This window comes from Stenella coeruleoalba (assembly GCF_951394435.1).
Source record: "Stenella coeruleoalba genome assembly, chromosome: 12".
NCBI lineage: Eukaryota > Metazoa > Chordata > Mammalia > Artiodactyla > Delphinidae > Stenella > Stenella coeruleoalba.
Window position 1 is genome coordinate 19,378,625 of NC_137158.1, and position 24,578 is coordinate 19,403,202.

A 24,578-nucleotide genomic window follows, 5' to 3' on the forward strand; every position below is an offset into this window, starting at 1 on the left:
GCCAAAGCTGCATCACTATTAATACAAAAACACTTCCTTTTCAGAGAGTAAATCCAATAGTTTGCAGAGAGACAGCTCTTTGAAGGAATTTTCTTTCCTTTCTTCATGACATGCCAGGGCATTTCCTTCCATTACCACCTGGGCACCAAAGGGGGGATCAGGAAATGTTGACTCCACCCAGCTCTGGTTCCTGGTTCACCACCTTTTTTTTTTTAATTAATTTGTTTTTATTTTTAGCTGTATTGGGTCTTCATTGCGGTGTGTGGGCTTCTCATTGCAGTGGCTTCTCTTGTGGAGCAGGGGCTCTAGATGTGGGCTTCAGCAGTTGTGGCATGCAGGCTCAGTAGTTGTGGCTCACGGGCTTAGCTGCTCTGTGGCGTGTGGGATCTTCCTGGACCAGGACTCGAACCCATGTCCCCTGCATTGGCAGGTGGATTCTTAACCACTGTGCCACCAGGGAAGCCCACCACCCTTTTAAAAAAAAAGAAAGCTAGGTCTTCCCTGGTGGCGCAGCAGTTGAGAGTCCACCTGCTGATGCAGGGGACACGGGTTCGTGCCCCGGTCCGGGAGGATCCCACATGCCACAGAGCGGCTGGGCCTGTGAGCCATGGCCACTGAGCCTGTGTGTCTGGAGCCTGTGCTCCACAACGGGAGAGGGCACAGTGGGTGAGAGGCCCGCGTACCGCAAAAAAAAAAAAAAAAAAAAAAAAAGCTAGATTTGAAAAGAGATGGCTTTTGTGGGTGGAGGTGGGAGTAGGGGTCGGCATGGAGGAATCACAAACTTTCATTAGAACTAAAGATACCTGCTAACGTAGAGATATACATTTCTGGTGCTTTATAATTTTCAGAAAGCTTTCATGTTAATTCTTTCAAACCTCCCAACAATCCTGTGGGAATGGGTTTTAATGCTTGCCCACTTTACAGAAACGAAACAAAACCAACTAGGAAGCTTAGAGGCACTGAGCGGTAAGCAGAGCTTGTAGAAGAGATGCCTGCCTCTACCATCCCCACTCCTCACTGCCATTCTCCGGAACCCGTGGCAGTTTACGCTTGGGCTCCTGTCACTGACTGAAACTACTCCCTCCAATGAGCAGTATAGTATTCCCACGACCTCTCTGTGGAAATCCTTCAGTCCTTGTCTTCCAAGAGTGTCATCAGCACTTGACTTTGTGGGCTACACTCTCCTTGGTTTCTGGGACACCACACTCCTTTGTTTTTTCTCTTGCTTAACTAGTTGCCCATTTAAGGACTTAACTTCCTCTACCTCAGAGCTTTCCAACAGGCAGAAAGCAAAGAGATACTGATTGCTTTACCCAGACGGTGCCTGGAAGTACAGAACCTCCTAGCTGATGGCCGTCATTACAAGCACTTTTATTCTGTTATCCTATGAAGGCCACTAAGAAGAATGGATCTGAAAGTGTGCCTCTCTCCTTCCCAGCAACACGGAACTCACTTCCAAGGCCAAGGTGCACATCAACTTTAGCAGCCCAAAGAGGGGAGTACACAGCTCAAGTTATAGCTGGCAGTGGTGGGGAAGCCAGGTAGGGAGGGGCTCCTTCTTATGGGAGCAGCAATCAGAGGACCAGATTCAGTCCTCAGGGATATTAGTGCCAACTCCACTTTTAGCAACCTCCAAGGTAGCTGCAGGGTGACCATCCTAACAAGGCAGGCTTGTGCATCAAGAGAAAATTTGATTGGCAATCCCATTCCTGGGCATATATCCAGAGAAAACAATAATTTGAAAAGATACGTTCACCCCAATGTTCACTGCAGCACTATTACAGGAGCCAGGACATGGAAGCAACCTAACTGTCCATCGACAGATTAATGGATAAAGAAGATGCGGTATATTTATACAAAGGACTATTAGCCATGAAAAAGAATGAAATAATGCCATTTGCAGCAACATGGATTGACACAGAGATTATCATACTAAGTGAAGTAAGCTAGATAGAGAAAGACACATATCGTTATGAAATCACTTATAAGTGGAATCTAAAAAAAATGATACAGATGAACTTATATACAAAATAGAAATAGACTCACAGACATAGAAAACAAAGTTATAGTTACCGAAGGGGAAAGGTAGGGGGAGGGATAAATTGAGAGTTTGGGATTAACATATACACACTACTGTATATAAAAGAAATAATCAACAAGGACCTACTGTATAGCACAGGGAACTATACTCAATATTGCATAATAACCTATAAGAGAAAAGAATCTGAAAAAAATAGATATATGTGTGTGTATAACTTAATCCCTTTGCTGTACACCTGAAACTAACACAACATTGTACATCAACCATACTTCAATTAAAAAAGAGAAAATTTGATTGGATTCAAAATTCACTCTCATGAAATTTACTATTACATATGTCAACGAAATTTTAAAAAAAAAAAAAGGAAGGGCCGGGACTTCCCCGGTGGTGCAGTGGTTAAGAATCCACCTGCCAACCCAGGGGACGCGGGTTCAATCCCTGGTCTGGGAAGATCCCACATGCCGCGGAGCAATTAAGCCCGTGCGCCATGTGCCACAACTACTAAGCCTGCGCTCTAGAGCCCGTGAACCGCAACTACTGCAGCCCGCACGCCTAGAGCCTGTGCTCTGGAGCAAGAGAAGCCACTGCAACGAGAGCACGCACCGCAACAAAGAGTAGCCCCCGCCTGCTACAACGAGAGAAAGCTCGTGCACAGCAATGAAGACCCAACGCAGCCAAAAGAAAATAAATAAATAAAAATAAAGTAATAATATTAAAATAAAAAGGAAGGGCCGATGGATTCCTTATGTACAATATAATTTTAACCATCATAAATTTTTGAGTGGTTATAAAAATTTTTATTACCTATTTGCATGAACATTTCTCACCATTGGTAATAATCAAGAATATGAGAATCAAATTCCCTGAGCAGAGGAAAAAACCATGTCTGTTTTAAGACTAAATGGCAGAGCCCTGATCCTACCCTGTACCAGCCGAGAGGCCCGAAATCCAGCAACACCTCCATCTACCTCTTCACTGATCTTGATTCTCACGCCGAAGTGCCGCAAGTCACAGAGCCACCGTGTCCAGTTCCAACAGAACTGTGCCGCACAGGAGGACCATGGATTCCAAGGGCGGCAGGCCCCTGGCCTGGAGCAGCGACAAAAGCACCTCCAAGCAGGGCTACTCCAGCTCTGGAAGTCCCTGTGATGCCAAGTTGGTAGAGAAAAACTTTGCAACAGATATGAACCTAAACTTCCCAAACCTGTCAGTGATTGGGCTCTGCATCCTCTCCTGCTGACAGTGGCCAGGCTTAACCTGCTCCTGACGCCGTGGCTGTGGTCCAGCTGAGGTCGCCAAGATTGCAGACTCTGTGGGCCCCCATGCCCTCCCCCATTCCTTATCAGCCCCTCCTCTTTCCCTTCAAGCAAATTCTCTGCCTCCATGAAGGAAAAGGCTCCCTCTGCCTCTCTGGCCCCACTGGCAAGGCCACCAATTGGATCCTACCGGGTATTTGTGATGAAGGTGCTGAAGATCTGCCCCAAACTGCTGCCACCCGATCTGTTCCCTCATTGCTGCTGTCACTGCCTCACATTCCCAGCAAAGGGGGGGGGGCTGCTGCAGCCTCTCCCGGCCATGGAGAAACTCCCTACCCCTCCCTAGAGGCTGCTTCTGATGGATGACGGATCCCCAGTGGGAACTCTTAGGCTCTAGCTCCTGGAGAATGTTGTGAGTTTATATTTTAAAAATAGCGTTCATAAAGAAATACATTTCATTCTTTTCCCCAAGATGTGGGGAAAATTATCTCATTATCTAGGCCCTGCTGTGCTGCGTATCCAAGCCATGTTGTATATTCTACTGCCCATGGCTTCGTTCAAAGGGATTTGGAAGAGAAAAAAAAAAACTGAAGCGATCATATATAATTAGAAGGAAAATATATCCATTTCAAACAAAATCTGATATTAAACATTTTACAAATTCAATACTTAGCATTCCTACTACTTTTAATTTTATTTTATTATAGGTATGGTATGTAAAGAAGTTATTATTATGAATTGAACTCTTTTTCCCTCCACAAAAAGATACGTTGAGGTCCTAACCACCATTTCCTCAGAATATGACATTATTTGGAAATAGAGCCATTGCAGATATAATTAGTTAAGATGAGGTCATACTGCAGTAGGGTGGAACCCTAATCTGACTGGTGTCCTTACAAAAAGATGATCATATGAAGACATAGAGATACACAGGAAGAACATATAATGATAAAGGCAGACAGCCGAGTTATGCAGTTTCAAGCCAAAAAAAAAAAAGCGAAGAACTGCTGGCAAACTACCAGAAGCAAGAAAGAGGTAAGGAAGGATTTCCCTTACACGTTTCAAAGGGAACATGGCCCTGCTGACACCCTGATTTTGGACTTAAAGCCTCCAGAACTGTAAGACAATAAATTTCTGTTCTTTTAAGCCACCCAGTTTGCGGTACTTTGTTACAGCAGCCCTCGGAAACCAGTACAGAAAGTAATGAACAATTTCACCAAGTCCACACAGACACCCCTAAATCTCTTACAGTTTACCTGCAGTGTGCCATACAGATGCTGTTTTCTATGGGTGCTCCTAAATGTTTAAAGTTGGGAAACACAGTCCTCCACCCTTTCTGAAAATATTGGTATTTCCTGGGAGGTTTTGTCATTGGCCCTCTTCTCAGTCAACCCATTCTTGCTGAGTAAGATTTATCTACTCAATTTATATCTGAAAGTTCATTGCTTCAAGTCTGTGTCTCCAAGCCCAAACTTCTCTCCTGAGCCACAGACCCTATATCCAACTGTCTTGCTGAACTTAGCGTCCTCACAGTCATTCAAGACTGCAAGACCCAAGTGACATAATAAAAGGAATGCAGAGTGGCTTGAATGTAGATTTTCAAGAGAGCCTTGGGGACATATGTGTCTGGGCATTGCTTCAGGGGGTAGCTCAATCATTTTCTTTTTTTTAGATAGAAATTCATCACTAGTTTCTCCCTTGAGTCCATCTCACAGCCCAGTGAAGACAGTGTTTATAATCATTCCTGAGGAATAGCATCGCCTTGAGGAGAGTAAAATGCTGGCGAGACGAAGTACACAACCTGTGAGAATCCATCCACACTAAAATAGAGCCAAATATACCACACAGAATAATGAGCTAGTCCATGATATTAAAGACAAATTATTCACCAGACTCTGGCTAAAAGTAGCAAGAAAGATTTTACTTGAGGTCCTGCAGTAGGGGAGAGAGACTTCACTATAGAACTGAAGTAAACTCAGCAAAACAAAAGGCATGAGGCTTTTGAAATGCTGGAGGTGCTAAAGGAGAATTACTGAAGGACATTACGGGGGCTTGGTCAATGTGATTAGGCCATCTGTGTCTGCGAACTGGCATCTATGGAAGGTAGGCTCCTATTCTCCCACAGGGTCTGGGAGACAAGCACCCTGGGCTTGATGATTGTGTTTTAAAGGGATGGCTCCCAGATCCTTGACAAAGACATTCCTGGGTTGTAGAAGATACAATCTCAAAGAGACAGAGAAAGGATTTACAATGGCATGTTTTCTAAAGTCAATGCTCTAAGAAAAGTGAGGTCAGGGGCCTATTGTCAGGTTTTTGCTAGAACAAACAATAAATTCTTTAGGCAGTATTGAGTTTTCCCAGGCATGGCATCTTAAGGGGACTGGGGTTGTCATCCTAGGAACACAGCTCTGAGCTGATAGAAATTATGTTAGTGTTTGTTCAAGTCTTAGTGTGAGGGATGGATAAAACCATTTGTGCTAAAAGTTACATTTCTTAGAGGCAAAGGTTGAGGCCTAGTCAAGAAGAGGCCTTGAAGAATAAAATGAAAGTTGTTGACTTTTCACTATTTCTAAAATACCTAATTGTCCAGATTTATGCTTTTTGTGAAAAGCAAGAGTCGGCCTCAATGAAATTGAGATGTCCATTATCACTAATGCCCAAGAGACAGAAATTTAATTCATAGTAGTGGACTGTAATGCTGAGAAAGGAGGTTATTAGAAAAGCAAATGACGAGTCCTCTGCTTTCACTGTCTTTGGGTTGCATCTTTTATCGTAAGTAAGCAAATGGACTTGGTACCCCACCTAGGTATTTTACCTTGAAACACACTTTGTGCTCTAAGGAAAAGCCCAATCATTCAACAAATACTCATTGTTTCCCCACCACGTTCTAGGCACTGTTCTAGGCCCGGAGGATACAGTGGTAAATGAGACAAATAGATCTCTGCCTTTAGGGGGTTCACATTCTAATGGTAGGAGACAGACAATAAGTGAGTAAGGAAATAAGACGTTAGAACATTTTATTAAAAATTACTGTAAGTTAGTCCAAGCAGGGTGATATGATAGAGTGTGACGGGCTGGGAGGGATCTGCTTTTGGTGTGGAGCTCAGGGGACCTCTCTGAACAGGCATTTGAGTTGGAGTCTGAATGATCCTGTGGTCATACAAAGATCTGGGGGAAGAGCATTCTGGACAGAGGGCACATGTGCAAATGCCTTGATGTGGAAATAGTTTTGGTGAGTTTACAGAACAGAAAGGCGTCACTGAAGCACAGTGAATTAGCAGGGAGTGGGCTGAGATGTGGAGAAAGAGAGCCAGGTCACATGGGACCTTAGAGGCAGTGGTGAGGAATTAGGGCTTTATTCTAAGTGACGTGGAAACTCAGGAAGGATTTTAAGCAGGGAGGTGAGAACATCATAGATAGATAGATGGGGAATAGCATCACCTTGAAGAGCCTAAAATGCTGGTGAGACAAAGTAGACAATCTCTATCTATCATCTATCTATGTAACAATCTATCTATCTATCTAATGATCTATCTATCTAATGATCTATCTATCTTTAATCACTTTGGTTGTTCGTGTAAAAAGAATGGTAGGGGACAAGAGTGCAAATAGGAGAGCACCTTTGAATGTATTAGAAAAATCTGGAGAAAATGTGATGGAAGCTTGTACTAGGGTGGTAGCAGTAGAAAGGAAAAGACTGAAGAGGTGAACAGACTGAATAGAGATGAACAGATTCAGGATATATTTGAAAGGGGAACTGACTTGTGAATGGATTCGATGTAGGGAAAGGGAGACACTGATTTATGGCTTGAGGGATATTTCTAGGGGAAAATAGGTTTGGGGATGTGGCCCTGCATGTATAAATCTAGAATTCAGGAAAGGGTTCAAGTTCAAGATGTCCCGTGGGGAGTCATCAACATATAACCCATATTTACACACATTACCTTTAGGAGTCAAGGAACACAGAACACAACATGGCAACATTTTAGGCAAATGGGCAGATGAGGGGACTATAGTTGTCTATGTTATTTATTACATTTAACGGTAGTTGTTATTATGCATTACATATGTGCATTCTACATGCTGTATTTTCAAATGGGCCCTTAGTCACACTTATAAATATCACGGGGCCAGGGAGAGAGACCTTGCCATTATGTGTTATGTTTTATGGTGTTATAAGCTTCAAAAGTATTTGTCAACTTCTCCAATCAGTGAGTGCTCCATATGCCAATAATAGCAACAGTACACTCACTAGGATAAAGGCAGAGAGCGGAAGCATAAGTCATCTCCCGGAGCATCCCTGCCTTACGATGCAACAACTGTAGTAAATGCAGTGGCTCTTAGCTGTCACTCACTGCTGGAGATAGGAGGGTGCAGCAGAAGTGCTCCTACGGCTCACGTGAAGCTACGGCACGTCAAGCCATTTATGATTTCACCGTGTAATTGAAGCAAGTCTCTCATGGCACGTCCCCCAAGAGTGTCAGGGCGGGCCTGTCGCCATCAGTAGGCAGTTCGGCCATGGTTTGCTTACGCCCAATCTCCATGGCTCATATACTCTGAAAAATTCTCCTTTTCATGAGATTGACTATTACCCTACGACAGGTCAAGCCACTCTAGAATGCAGCCAACACTGTTCAGACACTGGAGCTGTTCATTTGGAAAGGTGTCTTTTTCGTTGGCTTTGTGTACAGCCAAAGCATAACTATACCCAGTTTCCGTGGCAGTCTTAGTATTAGCGCAGTTTCGTAAATATTACGAGGCACCCAAAGTCTAATAAGCGTTTTATGGAATTGTGAGGAAAATTATGCTTCTGAGTCATGGGTGGTTGGATTACATGATTATTTCCTTCAAGCTTTAATGTTTTATTGATTTGAAATGAATGCTACAGATTACTGTCCGATAGAAACTATCTCAACCAAAAGCCTTCTATTCTTGCCTGAATGTCTCAGGGGATCAAGAATTTTCAATTCTCTGACACAAAGATCTGGGGGAAGAGCATTCTGGACAGAGGGCACATGTGCAAATGCCTCTATTCTAAGGGAGCATGGTGGTTTAAAGCTGATTTATTCCTAATACATACAGCAGTTGGGGGCACAGAGTAGAACCAAAAATATTAACTTACAAGCTTTGGATGAGGCAGTTATAGTTTCAGATCCCAGTTCTGCTTCTATAAAGCTGTGATATTGATGATGTTAATCTTGTAAACCTCACTTTCATCATCTATAAAATGCAATTAAAATATTTATCTGTGGTAAGTCAATTATACTTCAAAAACAAACAAATTAACTCATAGAAAAAGAGATCAGATTTGTGGCTACGAGAGAAGGGGGAGTGGAGGGAAAGGGAACTAGATCATGGTGGTCAAAACATACAAACTTCCAGTTATAAGTACTAGGGGTATCATGTACAACATGATAAAGACAATACCACTGCTGTACGTTATAAATGAAAGCTGTTAAGAGAGGAAATCCTAGAAGTTCTCATCACAAGGAAAAAAAATTTCTCTCTATTTCTTTTATGCTGTATCTAAATGAGACAATGGATGTTCACTAAACCTATTGCAATCATTTCATGATGTATGTAAGTCAAATCATTATGTTCTACACCTTAAACCTATACAATGCTGCGTGTCAATTATTCCTCAATAAAGCTGGGGGGGGAAACCACCTGAAAAAAAAGTTAGAAAGGGACTTCCCTGGTGGCACCGTGGTTAATAATCCGCCTGCCAGTGCAGGGGACATGGGTTCGAGCCCTGGTCCGGGAAGATCCCATATGCCGTGGAGCAACTAAGACCGTGCACCACAACTACTGAGCACGTGCGCCACAACTACTGAAGCCTGGGTGCCTAGAACCCGTGCTCTGCAATGAGAAGCCACCGCAGTGAGAAGCCCGCGCACCGCAACAAAGAGTAGCCCCCGCTCGCTGCAACTAGAGAGAGCCGCGCGCAGCAACGAAGACCCAACGCAGCCAAAAAATAAATAAATAAATAAAAATTTTTTTAAAAGTTAGAAAAAGTAAAAAAGATTTTTTGCTATGTTTCTATAGCTTAAAACAAATATGAAGATTATTCTTTTAAATAGCAAATAAGTACAGGAGGAATGATCATTTTAAAATCAGCATTTTGCAACCTTCAATATCATAATTTATTCAGAGATTATCATTAGCACAGGCTAAAAAAAAATTTAACCACCAAATGCCTTGTGGAAATTTAACTGGATCTTGGATTTTATTAAAAAATGTTATAAAATCACTTTTGGAGTAACGGGAAATTTAATTGTGGGCTATATGTTAGTGATGATGTTTTATTTTGATAATGGTATTATTACGGTTATAAAATAATATTTATCTCACAGGGCTATTGTAGGGATGAAATGTAAAGTGCCTAGGACACTGTTTGGCAATACTGAGCACCAATCCATGGTAGTCGGGGAAAACTTTATTGCCATTTATGGTGGGTTCTCTCCTTCTCCTCTCACCTCAAGAGTCCCACCCATTGGAGCCACTACAAATGCAGTCTGAAGCTTCCATTGCCTCAAATGGTGGCTTCAAACAAAACGAGACTTCAAAATATCAAATTCTTCAAGAAGGATCTGGATGAATAGGGACGCAATTCCTCCCTACCTTGCCTCCTCCCATCTCCTGAATATGTAAAGACCCTCTGGAGTGAGGGAAGGGAGAGGCGGCTGGAGAAAAAGAAAGAGTGCAAGACTTTCAGTCTCCCTGGACCGGCCCATCTGGAGCCACCACTGCCCCATCCCCCGAGGACCCGTCATCTACGGTTTGTGAGTGGCCAGCCTGTGACTCCGTAACCAATCTCTGTGCCCTGGCGCATGGCTTGGTGCATTTGCAGGAAGAAAAGGCTCCCTTTCTGAGGAATCTTGAACTCATCTAATTTGTCTTGAAATGAATTTTTTTTCCCTGCAGGTGGGGACTTGAGATAAAATCTGTTAGACTTAGAAAAAAAAAATTACATTTTGTAGACCTTAGTATGTGACTTAAAAAATTCCTACTAGCTCTAGGAACTTTTATCTTTATAATAGGCAAAATGTTTCTCTAATCTCATTTCTATCCAGCAGCCATATTTCTACCTTTGATGTCATAGAAATATAATTTATCTTTTACCCAATAACTCTTCAAGTATTTTAACATGAACATCTGTCTCTCAAATGTTCTCTAAGTTAGTATTGCTAGCTTTGTTAATCATTTAGCACATAAAATGATTCTAGACCCTTCCATTGTAGTTACTGTTATCTGTACATGCTCAAGAACATTTGTGTCTCTTCAAAACCAGTGCTCGAAACTGGATTTTACATTTTATATAAAAATTTTATTCTGCTAAATGGGGTTAATCTTTCCTAACACTAAGGTCATAAAGAACTTTTTAAACAATGGGGATAACTGCTTTAAACAAAAACACATCGTAACAACTCTGAGTGTAGTAGGAACTGAAGTGTTTAGTGAATTTCTCTTCCCTTCATTCTGAGCTTTGTCATCTCTTTTAGACTCTTCATAAATGCTAACATTTATTGTGTATATTATAAAATAACTTGATCAGTCAGAAAAACCATTACATATTTATAAAAGTTGATTAACTTAAAAGTTAATAGTATATAATTAAAGTAAATTACATACTATCTTACATCTTTGGAGAAGATTACAGAGCATCTGTAAAATCTTACGAGCAAATGGTAGAGGGCAGAGACATCAGCAAAATCCAAATGGAAAATCGGTCCGTTCAAAACATAAAAAAAGCATTTTTAAGTGTTTTGTCTTTCCCACTTCCCTGCTGCTTTACACAAGCAACGACTTTTGGTTTCTGGTGGCTGTCAGAGATGATTGTATGTTAGGTAACACAAGGTTAGCATTAGAGGTATGACTTTGTGCATGAACAGCTACCACCAGTGTAACCATCTTTCCAGATTCTTCAATTTGCTTGAATGGCTCGCAAGCTGACATCTTTATGCTGTTCTCATCACTAATTTACTGGCAAAGTGCTTTAGGCTCCTGCACCAGCAGTGCCTAAAGACAACACTGCAGATGTGCAGCAGTAGCTAGAGGGCCCCTGAACCCCTAGGGACGCTTCTTTTCACTGCCCTTGCAGTGCACTGCCTGCTTCTAAGCACTGTGTAGCATGGCCTCAGGAGCAAAGAGTGGGGAAGAGATCAAGATTTACAGCGATCGCTCCTGCCTTTGCAGCAGATTTCTTAACAGCTATGTTTGTGTCAGCAAGATTCAGTCGTTTCAATCATCCCCATTTAGTAAGGAAACAGTTTTACAAGAGCTTAAAAATTTCCACTTGCTCATGTTCGTTCATCCATTTAGCCAACTCCCTGCCCATTTTCTGATGGCTTTCCTCCTCTCTCACCTCCATAGATATTTTTATTTGTTTATTTTGTTTTATCTACTTTCAATTGCAGCAAAATATATATAACATGAACTTTACCATCTTAACCATTTTTAAGTATACAGTTCAGTAGTGTGGTGTTAAGTACATTCATATTATTGTACAACCAACCTCCAAAACTCTTTCAACTTGCAGATCTGAAACTCTACACCCATTAAACAACAATTCCCCATTCATCCCCCTGCCCTCCCATCCACCACTACCCCTGGCACCCACCGTTCTACTTTCTGTCTCTATGAATTTGACTGTGTTATATAAGTAGAATCCTACAGTATCTGTCTTTTTGTGACTGGCTCATTTCACTTAGCATAATGTCCTCAAGGTTCATCCATGTTATAACACATCAGCATTTCTTTCCTCTTTATGGCTGAATAATGCTCCTTTGTACGTGTATATACCACATTTTGTTTATCCATTCATCCCTCAATGGACACCTGTGTTACGTCCACATTTTGGTTATTGTAAATAATGCTGCTATGAACACGTATGTACAAAAATCTCTTCAAGATCCTGCTTTCAATTCTTTTGGGTGTATACCCAAAAGTGGAATTGCTGGATCATAAGGTAATTTTATTTTTAAGTTTTTGAAGGCCACTCTACTGCTTTCCACAGTAGCTGCATCACTTTACACTTCTACCAACAATGCACAAGGGGTCCAATTTTTCCACACCCTCGCCAACACCTGTTTTGCTGAAAACAGCTCAAAATTCATATGTTGAAGTCCCAATATGATTATCTGAATGTAACCATATTTTGAGATAGGGCCTTTAAGAGATAATTAAATTAAAATGAAGCCATTAGGGTGAGGCTTAATCCAATCCGACTAGTGTCTTCATAAGAAAAGGAGATTAGGGCATCCAGAGAAAAACCAAGGATGTGCACACACGGAGAAAAGTCCAGGTGAGGACAGAGTGAAAGGCTGCCATCTGCAAGCCACGGAGAGAGGCCTCGCCAGAAACCAAACCCGCCAACACCTTGGGACTTCCAGCCTCCAGAACTGTGAGAAAAGGGAGTTCTACTGTTTAAGCCACCCAGCCTGTGGTCTTTTGTTACGGCAGCCATAACAAACTAACACAGTAGCCATCCTAATGGGTATAAGGTGGCATCTCATTGTGGTTTTGATTTGCACTTCCCTAATAAGTTATGGTGAGCATCTTTCCATGTGCTTTTTGGCCATTTATGTGTCTTGTTTTGAGATGTATCTATTCAAGTCCTTCGCCCATTTTTAAACTGAGTTGTTGGTTTCTTTGTTGTTGAGTTGTAGGAGTTCTTTACATATTCTAGATGCCAACCCCTTATCAGATATATGATTTACAAATATTTTCTTCTATTCCGTGTTAGGAGTCCTTTGGTACATACAAAGTTTTAATTTTGATGTAGTCCAATTTATCTATTTTTACTTTTTCTTTGGCCTGTCTTTGGCGTTACTTCCAGGAAATACTTGCCAAATCCACTGTCAAGAAGTTTCCCCCTTTTGTTTTCTTGTGAGAGTTTTACAGTTTTTGCTCTGATGTTTAGGTCTTTGATGAATTTTGAGTTAATTTTTGTCTATGGTGTAAGTAGGGCCCAACTTCATTCTTTTGCATGTACATATCCAGTTTTCCAAAGCTGTTCCTTTTTCTTTTTTTTTTTTTTGCAGTACGCGGGCCTCTCACTGCTGTGGCCTCTCCCGTTGCGGAGCACAGGCTCCGGACGCGCAGGCTCAGCGGCCATGGCTCACGGGTCCAGCCGCTCCACGGCATGTAGGATCTTCCCGGACCGGGGCACGAACCCGTGTCCCCTGCATCGGCAGGCGGATTCTCAACCACTGTGCCACCAGGGAAGCCCTCCAAAGCTGTTTTTATGGTCGGTGTTGCCAAACTCAAAGTTGAGGATGAGAAACCAACACTTGGGAAATGGTCTAAATTGTCTGCAATTGTCTAAAATTTCCAGACTCCCTGTTTGGGCCCTTGCTGTGACAATGCAGGGTGACAGAATGCAGGTTGGAAGCATGAATTTCAGAAGTACAGCTCCCATATAAAAACAAGAGCCAGTGCTTGGCCTGCCAAAGACACTTCGAGGGGGATACCTCCATTTCCCAGGACTCCCAGAACTGTTTCCAGTACCCTCCATTGTCTCAAGGATTATTGCCTCTTACGCACCACTTAAAATTTCACTCAACCCCACCTCCTGCTCTAGGTTTCCTCACAGACTTTGACCAGCTCTGAGGTCCTCTGGGAACCTGCTGGACACTCACACCTGCAAAACCTGAAAGTTCAGGGGAGTCAACACCTGTGGGCCCACCCTTGGCCAATGGGGAGTGGGAAGTGACAGGTAAATGCTTCTTCCTTTTGTCCTCTAGTTAGAGAGCTCTCAAGTCAGTTCATAGGGTCCAGGAGGAATCCAGCACCATCACCTGTACCAGGGGCTGACTTGATAATTATCCTTATTTTTCTTCCCCTCACTTTCTGTTTGACTCCCTCTGTCTGCCCTGCCGCTCCACGGAATCTCCATTCTCAAATAATCTACCATCACACAAACATCTGTCTCAGACTCTGCTTTCAGGGGAACCGAGGCTAAGACAGATATTATGGAATTTCAGAGAAGCCTGCTCCCCATGAAATGCCTACCCACCCACGTGGATGGCCTTCTGGCTTGTTTCTTTGGCTGAAAAGGGATGGAGGGAACCAGAGAAGATAAGGGAGAATATAGAGCTGATTTTCTGTGACTAGCAATTGAATTCCGTTATAGCTTTTTGTTTTATCACCAGTGGAGATGAAACCGTCTCCAAATCTTCCCATCAGCTACTTCCAAGTTCCAGAAATGGAAAAAAAAATCAATGACAATGCCTGTGGGAACTTACTTCTCATTATACCATTTGTTCTACGTTGCAAGAGTTCTCAACATTGCACTTCAACCAGGAAGCTGGTCCATGAGGAGCCTTCTTGCTAAAGCAGAGTAGGTGGCACTTTCCTGGTGAGTTAAACAGATATACTGAGTGACACACAGTTTCACTTAATGGTAGGAATAGAAGGGAGGGAAACGAGAACATGGACCACTGGGGAGGAACTCTGGGCAGGAGTCAGGAAACCTGGGCTCTGGGCAGCTCCGTCATTGAGACAAATGACAGCTCCTAGGCTCTCCCAGAACCCACCTACCTCCACCAGCTCAGCTAGCAAGCGGGCGCCTTGCTTTTGGTCTCAGCTGGGCTTCCAGGAGCTGCAGCTGGACAGGTGAGGGTATGAGACTCCAAGAGAGGGACTTACATAAAATCAGGCTCTGGAAACAAACAAAAAAATAGTCTGAAGCCTGCTGTGCAGAGAGGTAAGGGCAGAGTCTGCCATCAGGTCACCTGGGAGAAGAATCAGATGCAGAGTCCCCAAGACAAAGCTAGAGCCGATCTCCCGAGAAGCTTGCACAGAGAGCAGGTACCATTTGTGGAATTCCGAAGCCACAACTCTGGGTGGTACACGAACTGGTAAGGACACCAAGACGGTTCAGACATCCTCTCATTTAGATGCTTGGACCCTTGTTACTCGAAGTGGGATCTGCAAACTCACAGTCTCGGCATCACCTACAAGCTGGTCAGAAATGCAGAATCTCACTCTCCATCCCAGACCTCCTGAGTCAGAGTCTGTGTTTTTAACAAGATCCCTCGTTGATTCTCACACACATTAAAGTCTCAGAAGTGCTGTCAGTGAGTCAGTTGTGTTCGCACGGGTTTCCTGGTTGTCTCTGAGCAATCTGGCTCAGAGGTTTTCAACAGCGAGGGTACCGCTCCCTCTGGGAGGGCCCACTGGGAAGTTGGCAGGGGAATTGTGGTTGTCATAATGACTGGCGCTTCCTGGCATTTAGTGGGCAGGTGTCAGGGACACTAAACATCCTGCAATGTGTGGGATGGTCCTTCAGAGCAAAGAACTGTCCTGCCCAAACGCCAGTGGTGTCCCTGATGAGAAACATGTTGGCTATTACTTAATCTGTAAAATGAGCATTTAGACTAGATGAATTCCAATGTTCCTCCCAGCTCTTAGTGTCTTTTGTTCTACCACTGTCTTCACACCGATTTAGAAAGTTCTCAGCACTTCCTTTCCCTTCTAATTATGGCTGCTCTAAGCCCAAGTCATTTTCTTTTTTTTTTGCGGTATGCGGGCCTCTCACTGTTGTGGCCTCTCCCATTGCAGACCACAAGCTCTGGACACGCAGGCTCAGTGGCCATGGCTCATGGGCCCAGCCGCTCCGCGGCATGTGGGATCTTCCCGGACCGGGGCACGAACCCGCGTTCCCTGCATCGGCAGGCGGACTCTCAACCACTGCGCCACCAGGGAAGCCCCCAAGTCATTTTCATTTAGACAATCCCATGGAACCAGTCACAGAGAATAACCCTAATGAACATAATTCATAGAACCCCCTGTAACATATAACTTGTCCATTCTGGTTAGAGTTCAAAGAGTCCTTTCAGTCAGTTTAATGTATTTGTCATTATGATGCTGATAACACAAAATAGTGTCTGGAAACATTGCAAAGTCATACTAGTTAGCAGTTGGGGCAATGAGATTTTAGCTGAAGTGCTTCCCTCTCCACTCTCACTACCTCTGTCCTGTTTGGATTAAGGGGAGGAAGAACACTGGAGGACATAAAGTTGCCAACAGCTGTGTAACATCTTCCCCAGAGAGACAGAGCAGACAGCAAACATGTGAAGGGTCACAAGCAGGGTCTGGTGAACCTGACGGCACCAGAACTTTCTGAATATGTGTGCCTGGTGGAGGAGATTAAGTAAGACTGCAACTGGTAGAATCGTAGGAAAATCTGAGTAAATAAGTGGGCTCCTTTTGTGTGTGGTGTCCCTATTTGAAAATGAAAACATGAATTAATTACTCTGTATCCCATTGCAGTGCTGTCAGGACAAAGGAAAGCATCTAATGAAAAATGTGAACTTCTGTGATGAAAGGTAGTGTCTACCTCTAAAGCACTATTAGTATTTACCCTCGTACTATACTTGACACACCCTACAGGTGCCCAGGTCAAGAAATGAAGATCCGTTCAGTCCTAGAGGAGCTGATCTTTCCTAGGATTATTTGTCCTGGGATTCTCTGTAGTAGTGTTCGTCAGTGCACTCACCACGCTGTCTTCTGGCTTCAGAAATTAATGGTGTGGATGAAAGCACAGACTTTTGATAATCGGTGCTTGCACAAAGCTCCTCTATACATGTCGGTGGCCGGCCGCTGAGCTAAGCAAACAGGAGAGACAATGTTGAAGACTGGAGTTTTGCCTGCGGCTTAGACTTTACGTCAATCAACAGTGTACTAATTATGACCCCAATGTAGCCCTGGTCAGCAGTAGAAGCGAAGGATTTTTTTGACGTGCTTGGGAAAAGCAGTTGGTCAATAAAGGCAGTTAAAAATAATTTCTAAAAAGCATGCCTTAACATTTTATTTTAATGTGAAATGTGTCAATGCACACGATGTGTATGCCCTGACTAATGCCGATGCTTTGAATCCGCTGATTTGGGGGATCTGCAACCAGATCTTTGCATTATACTTTTATGCTTAGTAACTAATACTGTGTCTTTGGTCCTCAGGAATACTTAGTGGCAAAGTTGTATTGGGTCAATACAAACTTATTACCATTTCTGGAAAACTGGCTTAAATTGCAGAGCCTAAGTTAATGGATCCTGATAAACAGCATATTCCATTTTATTTCAGGCAAATATTGAAATGTATTTACAGGTCTAATTCTAATAGTAAATTATTGAATATAGTTACTTAAACCAGCTCCTGGACTTACCACTAAAAATAATCACAGATAGCCCTCTACAAGTTAGCCCTTTTCTACTTACAGTGTCTGCATATATAATTACATATAATATATATAATTAGTATATTATTATATAATACTGCTATAGTAATACCATTTATATAGGTATACTATACCGTATACTGTATACTATATACTTGTATACCATATACTATATTATACATAGTAATATACACATATAATATATAGCTGTTATGTAACTAAGAGAGAGATAAAGATTAGAAAAAAAGTCATAAAACCATCATTATTTTCAACTTATATGCTTTTCTGCATAAAAATATCCAAAGGAACCAACAGATAAATGATTATGCAAACCAACTGCATCCCCCAAACCAGCAACAAATAGATCAAAAATACAACATTTAAAGATATCACTTATAACAGCAACAAAACATGTAAGTTATCTACAAATAAATCTTTGACAAGTGTGTAAGATATTTTTAATAGAAAGAGGAAAAATTTGTTGAAAGCTATTAAAGAAATAAATGTTCTTGCATGGGAAGTCTCAGTAACATAAAGACATCAGTTCTCCCAATGGACTTTTACTTTTGATGAAAGTTAAACCATATTACCCTAAAGTCAATCTGAATGAGCAAAGGGCCAGGAATTGTCAAAATAATTTTTAGGAAGAACAAAAGGGACCCACTTTTAAAAATATCATGCATCTTGTATGTCAAGAGAAAACTGTAATTTGAAAAGATACAAGCAGCCCAGTGTCCATAGCAGCACTATTTACAATATTCAGGACATGGAAGCAACCTAAATGTCCATTGACGAGTGAATGGATAAAGAAGATGGGAGATTTTATATATATATATATATATATATATATATATATATATATATATATATATATATATAGTATTATATATACTGGAATACTACTCAGCCATGAAAAATAATGAAATAATGCCATTTGCAGCAACATGGATTGACCTAGAAATTATTATACTTAATGAAGTCAGAAAGAGAAAGACAGGTACTATATGATATCACTTATATGTGGAATCTAAACTATGATACAAATGAACTTATTTACAGAACAGAAACAGACTCACAGATATAGAAGACAAACTTATGATTACCAAAGGGGAAAGCAGGTTGGGAAGGGACACATTAGGAGTTTTGGATTAGCAGGTGTACACTACTCTATATAAAATAGATAAACAACAAGGTCCTACTGTATAGCATAGGGAGCTATATTCAATATCCTATAATAAACCATAATGAAAAAGAAAAAAAATATATAACTGAATCACTTTGCTGCACACCAAAAACTAACACAACATTGTAAATCAACTAAAGTTCAATAAAAAATTTAAAAATTAAAAAAGAATCATGTATCTTATATCTTGAAGCTATTGTAATTAGGACAGTGTGGTTTATGACAGAGTAGGTTAGTACAGGGAGAGAGCAACTAGACTGATGAACAGTCTATAAATAGATCCACATATATGGAAGCTTGTTAACTAAAAGAGGAACTACCGACTCCTGGGGACAGGATGCTGGAAGAGCTGGTTGTCCATACTGAAAAATTATATTTCAATCTCTGCTTCATATCATTCCCCCAAACAGATTCTAGGTGAATAAAAGATGTAAATGTGAACAGAAAAACTTTAAAATTTTAAGAAGAAAATATCTTTATGATCTTGGATTAGGAAAGGATGATTTTAGGCAAGATTTTACAACTACATATCATTAAGGATAAGATTCATAAACTAGGTTAAATTAAGATTTAAAACTTCTGTACATCAACAGATACCATAAATTAAATGAAGACAAACCTCAAAATGACTGCATTTATTATAAGGCATATACTTGATAGAGGATTAGTATTTAAAACATGTAAATAGGCCTACAGATCAATTTTTTAAAAAGACAAATGTTTTGGAGATTGGGTCAAGATGGCGGAGTAGAAGGACGTGCTCTCACTCCCTCTTGCAAGAGCACTGGAATCACAACTAACTGCTGAACATTCATCAAGAGGAAGACACCGGAACTCACCAAAAAAGATACCCCACATCCAAAGACAAAGGAGAAGCCGCAATGAGACGGTAGGAGGGGCACAATCACAATAAAATCAAATCCCGTAACTGCTGGGTGGGTGACTCACAGACTGGAAAACAGTTATACCACAGAAGTCCACCCACTGGAGTGAAGGTTCTGAGCCCCACGTCAGGCTTCCCAACCTGGGTGTCCGGCAACGGAAGGAAGAATTCCTAGAGAATCAGATTTTCAAGGCTAGCGGGATTGGATTACAGGACTTCGACAGCACAGGGGAAAAAGAGACTCCACACTTGAAGGGCACACACAAAATAGTGTGCACATCGGGACCCAGGGAAAGGAGCAGAGACCCCATAGGAGACTGAACCAGACCTACCTGCTAGTGTTCGAGGGTCTCCTGCAGAGGCGGGGGTGGCTGTGGCTCACCGTGGGGACAAGGACACTGGCAGCAGAAGTTCTGGGAAGTACTCCTTGGTGTGAGCCCTCCCAGAGTCCACCATTAGCCCCACCAAAGAGCCCAGTAGGTTCCAGTGTTGGGTCACCTCAGGCCAAACAATCAACAGGGCAGGAACCCAGCCTCACCCATCAGCAGACAAGTGGATTAAAGTTTTACTGAGCTCTTTTGGTTGGAGCCAACCAGCAACAGCCAGCTCTACCCACCACCAGTCCCGTCCATCAGGAAACTTGCACTAGCCTCTTAGATAGCCTCATCCACCAGAGGGCAGACAGCAGAAGCAAGAAGAACTACAATCTTGCAGCCTGTGGAACAAAAACCACATTCATAGAAAGGTAGACAAGATGAAAAGGCAGAGGGCTATGTACCAGATGAAGGAACAAGATAAAACCCCAGAAAAACAACTAAATGAAGTGGAGATAAGCAACCTTCCAGAAAAAGAATTCAGAATAATGATAGTGAAGATGACCCAGGACCTCAGAAAAAGAATGGAGGCGAAGATCGAGAAGATGCAAGAAATATTTAACAAAGACCTAGAAGAATTAAAGAGCAAACACCTAGAAGAATTAAAAAACAAACAAACAGGATGAACAATATAACAACTGAAATGACAAATACACTAGAAGGAATCAATAGCAGAATAAATGAGGCAGAAGAATGGATAAGTGACCTGGAAGACAGAATGGTGGAATTCACTGCCACAGAACAGAGTAAAGAAAAAAGACTGAAAAGAAATGAAGACAGCCTAAGGGACCTCTGGGGCAACATAAAACACAACAACATTCACATTATAGGGGTCCCAGAAGGAGAAGAGAGAGAGAACGGACCCAAGAAAATATCTGAAGAGATTATAGTCAAAAACTTCCCTAACATGGGAAAGGAAATAGCCACCCAAATCCAGGAAGCACAGAGAGTCCCAGGCAGGATAAACCCAAGGAGAAACACGCAAAGACACAGTAATCAAATTGACAAAAATTAAAGACAAAGAAAAATTATTGAAAGCAACAAAGGAAAAAGGACAAAAAACACACAAGGGAACTCCCATAAGCTTAACAGCTGATTTCTCAGGAGAAACTCTACAAGCCAGAAGGGAGTGGCATGATATATTTAAAGTGATGAAAGGGAAGAACCTACAACCAAGATTACTGTAGCTGGTGAGGATCTCATTCAGATTTGATGGAGAAATCAAAAGTTTACAGACAAACAAAAGCTAAGAGAATTCAGCACCACCAAACCAGCTCTACAATAAATGCTAAAGGAACTTCTCTAAGTGGGAAACACAACAGAAGAAAAGAACCTACAAAAACAAACCCATAAAAATTAAGAAAATGGTAACAGGAACATACATATTGATCATTACCTTAAACGTGAATGGGTTAAATGCTCCAACCAAAAGACACAGGCTCACTGAACAGATACAAAAACAAGAACCATATATATGCTGTCTATAAGAGACCCACTTCAGACCTAGGGAAACATAAAAACTGTAAGTGAGGGGATGGAAAAAGATATTCCATGCAACTGGAAATCAAAAGAAAGCTGGAGTAGCAATACTCATATCAGATAAAATAGACTTTAAAATAAAGAATGTTACAAGAGATAGGAAGGACACTACATAATGATCAAGGGATCAATCAAAGAAGAAGATATAACAATTATAAATATATATGCACCCAACATAGGAGTACCTCAATACATAAGGCAACTGCTAACAGCTATAAAAGAGGAAATTGACAGTAACACAATAATAGAGGGGACTTTAACACTTCACTTACATCAATGGACAGATCATCCCAACAGAAAATTAATAAGGACAAGACACAATAGACCAGACAGATTTAATTGATATTTATAGGACATTCCATCCAAAAACAAAAGATTACACTTTCTTCTCAAGTGCACACGGAACATTCTCCAGGATAGATCATATCTTGGATCACAAATCAAGCCTCAGTAAATTTAAGAAAATTGAAACCATATCAAGCATGTTTTCTGACCACAGTGCTGTGAGATTAGAAATCAATTATAGGGAAAAAAAACGTAAAACCCACAAACACATGGAGGCTAAACAATATGTTACTAAATAACCAAGAGATCACTGAAGAAATCAAAGAGGAAATCCAAAACTACCTAGAGACAAATGACTACGAAAACACGATGATCCAAAACCTATGGGATGCAGCAAAAGCAGTTTAAGAAGGAAGTTTATAGCAATACAAGCCTGCCTCAAGAAACAAGAAAAATCTCAAATAAACAATCTAACCTTACACCTAAAGAAACTAGAGAAAGAAGAACAAACAAAACCCAATGTTAGCAGAAGGAAAGAAGTCATAAAGATCAGAGCAGAAATAAATGAAATAGAAACAAAGAAAACAATAGCAAAGATCAATAAAACTAAGAGCTGATTCTTTGAAAAGATAAACAAAATTGATAAATCATTAGCCAGACTCATCAAGAAAAAGAGGGAGAGGACTAAAATCAATAAAATTAGAAATGAAAGAGAAGTGACAACAGACACTGCAGAAATACAAAGCATCCTAAGAGACTACTACAAGCAACTCTATGGTAGTAAAATGGACAATCTGGAATAAATGCAAATTCTTAGAAAGGTATAACCTTCCAAGACTGAACCAGGAAGAAATAGAAAATATGAACAGACCAATTATAAGTAATGAAATTGAAACTGTGATTAATATCTTCCAACAGGGCTTCCCTGGTGGCACAGTGGTTGAGAGTCCGCCTGCTGATGCAGGGGATGAGGGTTCATGCCCCGGTACAGGAAGATCCCACATGCCATGGAGTGGCTGGGCCCGTGAGCTGTGGCCGCTGAGCCTGCATGTACGGAGCCTGTGCTCCGCAACGGGAGAGGCCACAATAGTGAGAGGCCCGCGTATCACACACACACAAAAAATCTTCCAACAAACAGAAGTCCAGGACCAGATGGCTTCACAGGTGAATTCTATCAAACATTTAGGGAAGAGCTAACACCCATCCTTCTCAAAGTCTTCCAAACAATTGCAGAGGAATGATCACTCCCAAACACATTCTATGAGGCCACCATCACCCTGATACCAAAGCCAGACAAAGGTACTACAAAAAAACAAAATTACACACCAATATCACTCATGAATATAGATGCAAAAATCCTCAAAAAAATACTAGCAAACAGAATCCAACAACATATTAAATGGGTCATGCACCATGATCAAGTGGGATTTATCCCAGGGATGCAAGGATTCTTCAATATACACAAATCAACCAATGTGATACACCATATTAACAAATTGAAGAATAAAAACCATATGACCATCTCAATAGATGTAGAAAAAGCTTTTGACAAAATTCAACATCCATTTATGATAAAAAAAAGTCTCCAGAAAGTGGGCATAGAGGGAACCTACCTCAACGTAATAAAGGCCATATATGACAAACCCACAGCAAACACTACTCTCCATGGTGAAAAACTGAAAGCATTTCCTCTAAGATCAGGAACAAGACAAGGATGTCCACCCTCACTGCTATTATTCAATATAGTTTTGGAAGTCCTAGCCATGGCAATCAGAAAAGAAAAAGAAATAAAAGGAATACAAATTGGAAAAGAAGAACTAAAACTGTCACTGTTTGCAGATGACACGATACTACACATAGAGAATCCTAAAGATGCCATGAGAAAACTACTAGACCTAATCAATGAATTTGGTAAAGTTGCAGGATACAAAATTAATGCACAGAAATCTCTTGCATTTCTATACACTAATGATGAAAAATCTGAAAGAGAAATTAAGGAAACACTCCCATTTACCATTGCAACAAAAAGAATAAAATACCTAGGAATAAACCTACCTAGGGAGACAAAAGACCTGTATGCAGAAAACTATAAGACACTGATGAAAGAAATTAAAGAGGATGCCAACAGATGGAGAGATATACCATGTTCTTGGATTGGAAGAATCAATATTGTGAAAATGACTATACTATCCAAAGCAATCTACAGATTCAATGAAATCCCTATCAAATTATCAATGATATTTTTTACAGAACTAGAACAAAAAATCTTAAAATCTGTATGGAGACACAAAAGTCCCTGAATAGGCAATGCAGTCTTGAGGGAAAAAAACGGAACTGGAGGAATCAGGCTCCCTGACGTCAGACTATACTACAAAGCTATAGTAATCAAGAGAATGTGGCACTGGCACAAAAACAGAAATATAGATCAATGGAACAGGAGAGAAAGCCCAGAGATAAACCCATGCACCTATGGTCAACTAATCTATGACAAAGAAGGCAAGGATATACAATGGAGAAAAGACAGTCTCTTCAATAAGTGGTGCTGGGAAAACTGGACAGCTACATGTAAAAGAATGAAATTAGAACACTCCCTAACACCATACACAAAAATAAACTCAAAATGGATTCGAGACCTAAATGTAAGACCAGATACTATAAAACTCTTAGAGGAAAACATAGGAAGAACACTCTTTGACATAAATCACAGCAAGATCTTTTCTGATCCACTTCCTAGTGTAATGGAAATAAAAACAAAAATAAACAAATGGGACCTAATGAAACTTAAAAGCTTTTGCACAGCAAAGGAAACTACAAACAAGACCAAAAGACAACCCTCAG

At 41.1% G+C, this 24,578-nt stretch overlaps 1 long non-coding RNA gene across 1 annotated transcript in view; it reads right to left on the bottom strand.

Annotated features, from left to right (window-relative positions):
- Positions 1 to 16,894, bottom strand: part of LOC307195319 — a 30,414-nt gene extending 13,520 nt beyond the window's left edge. The window contains exons 1-2 of the long non-coding RNA XR_013830800.1: positions 16,799 to 16,894; positions 8,420 to 8,517 (exon numbers count right to left, since the gene is read on the bottom strand). This is a non-coding gene — a long non-coding RNA (uncharacterized lncRNA). The remainder of the gene's footprint in view (positions 1 to 8,419; positions 8,518 to 16,798) is intronic.
- Positions 16,895 to 24,578: the final 7,684 nt, after the last annotated feature.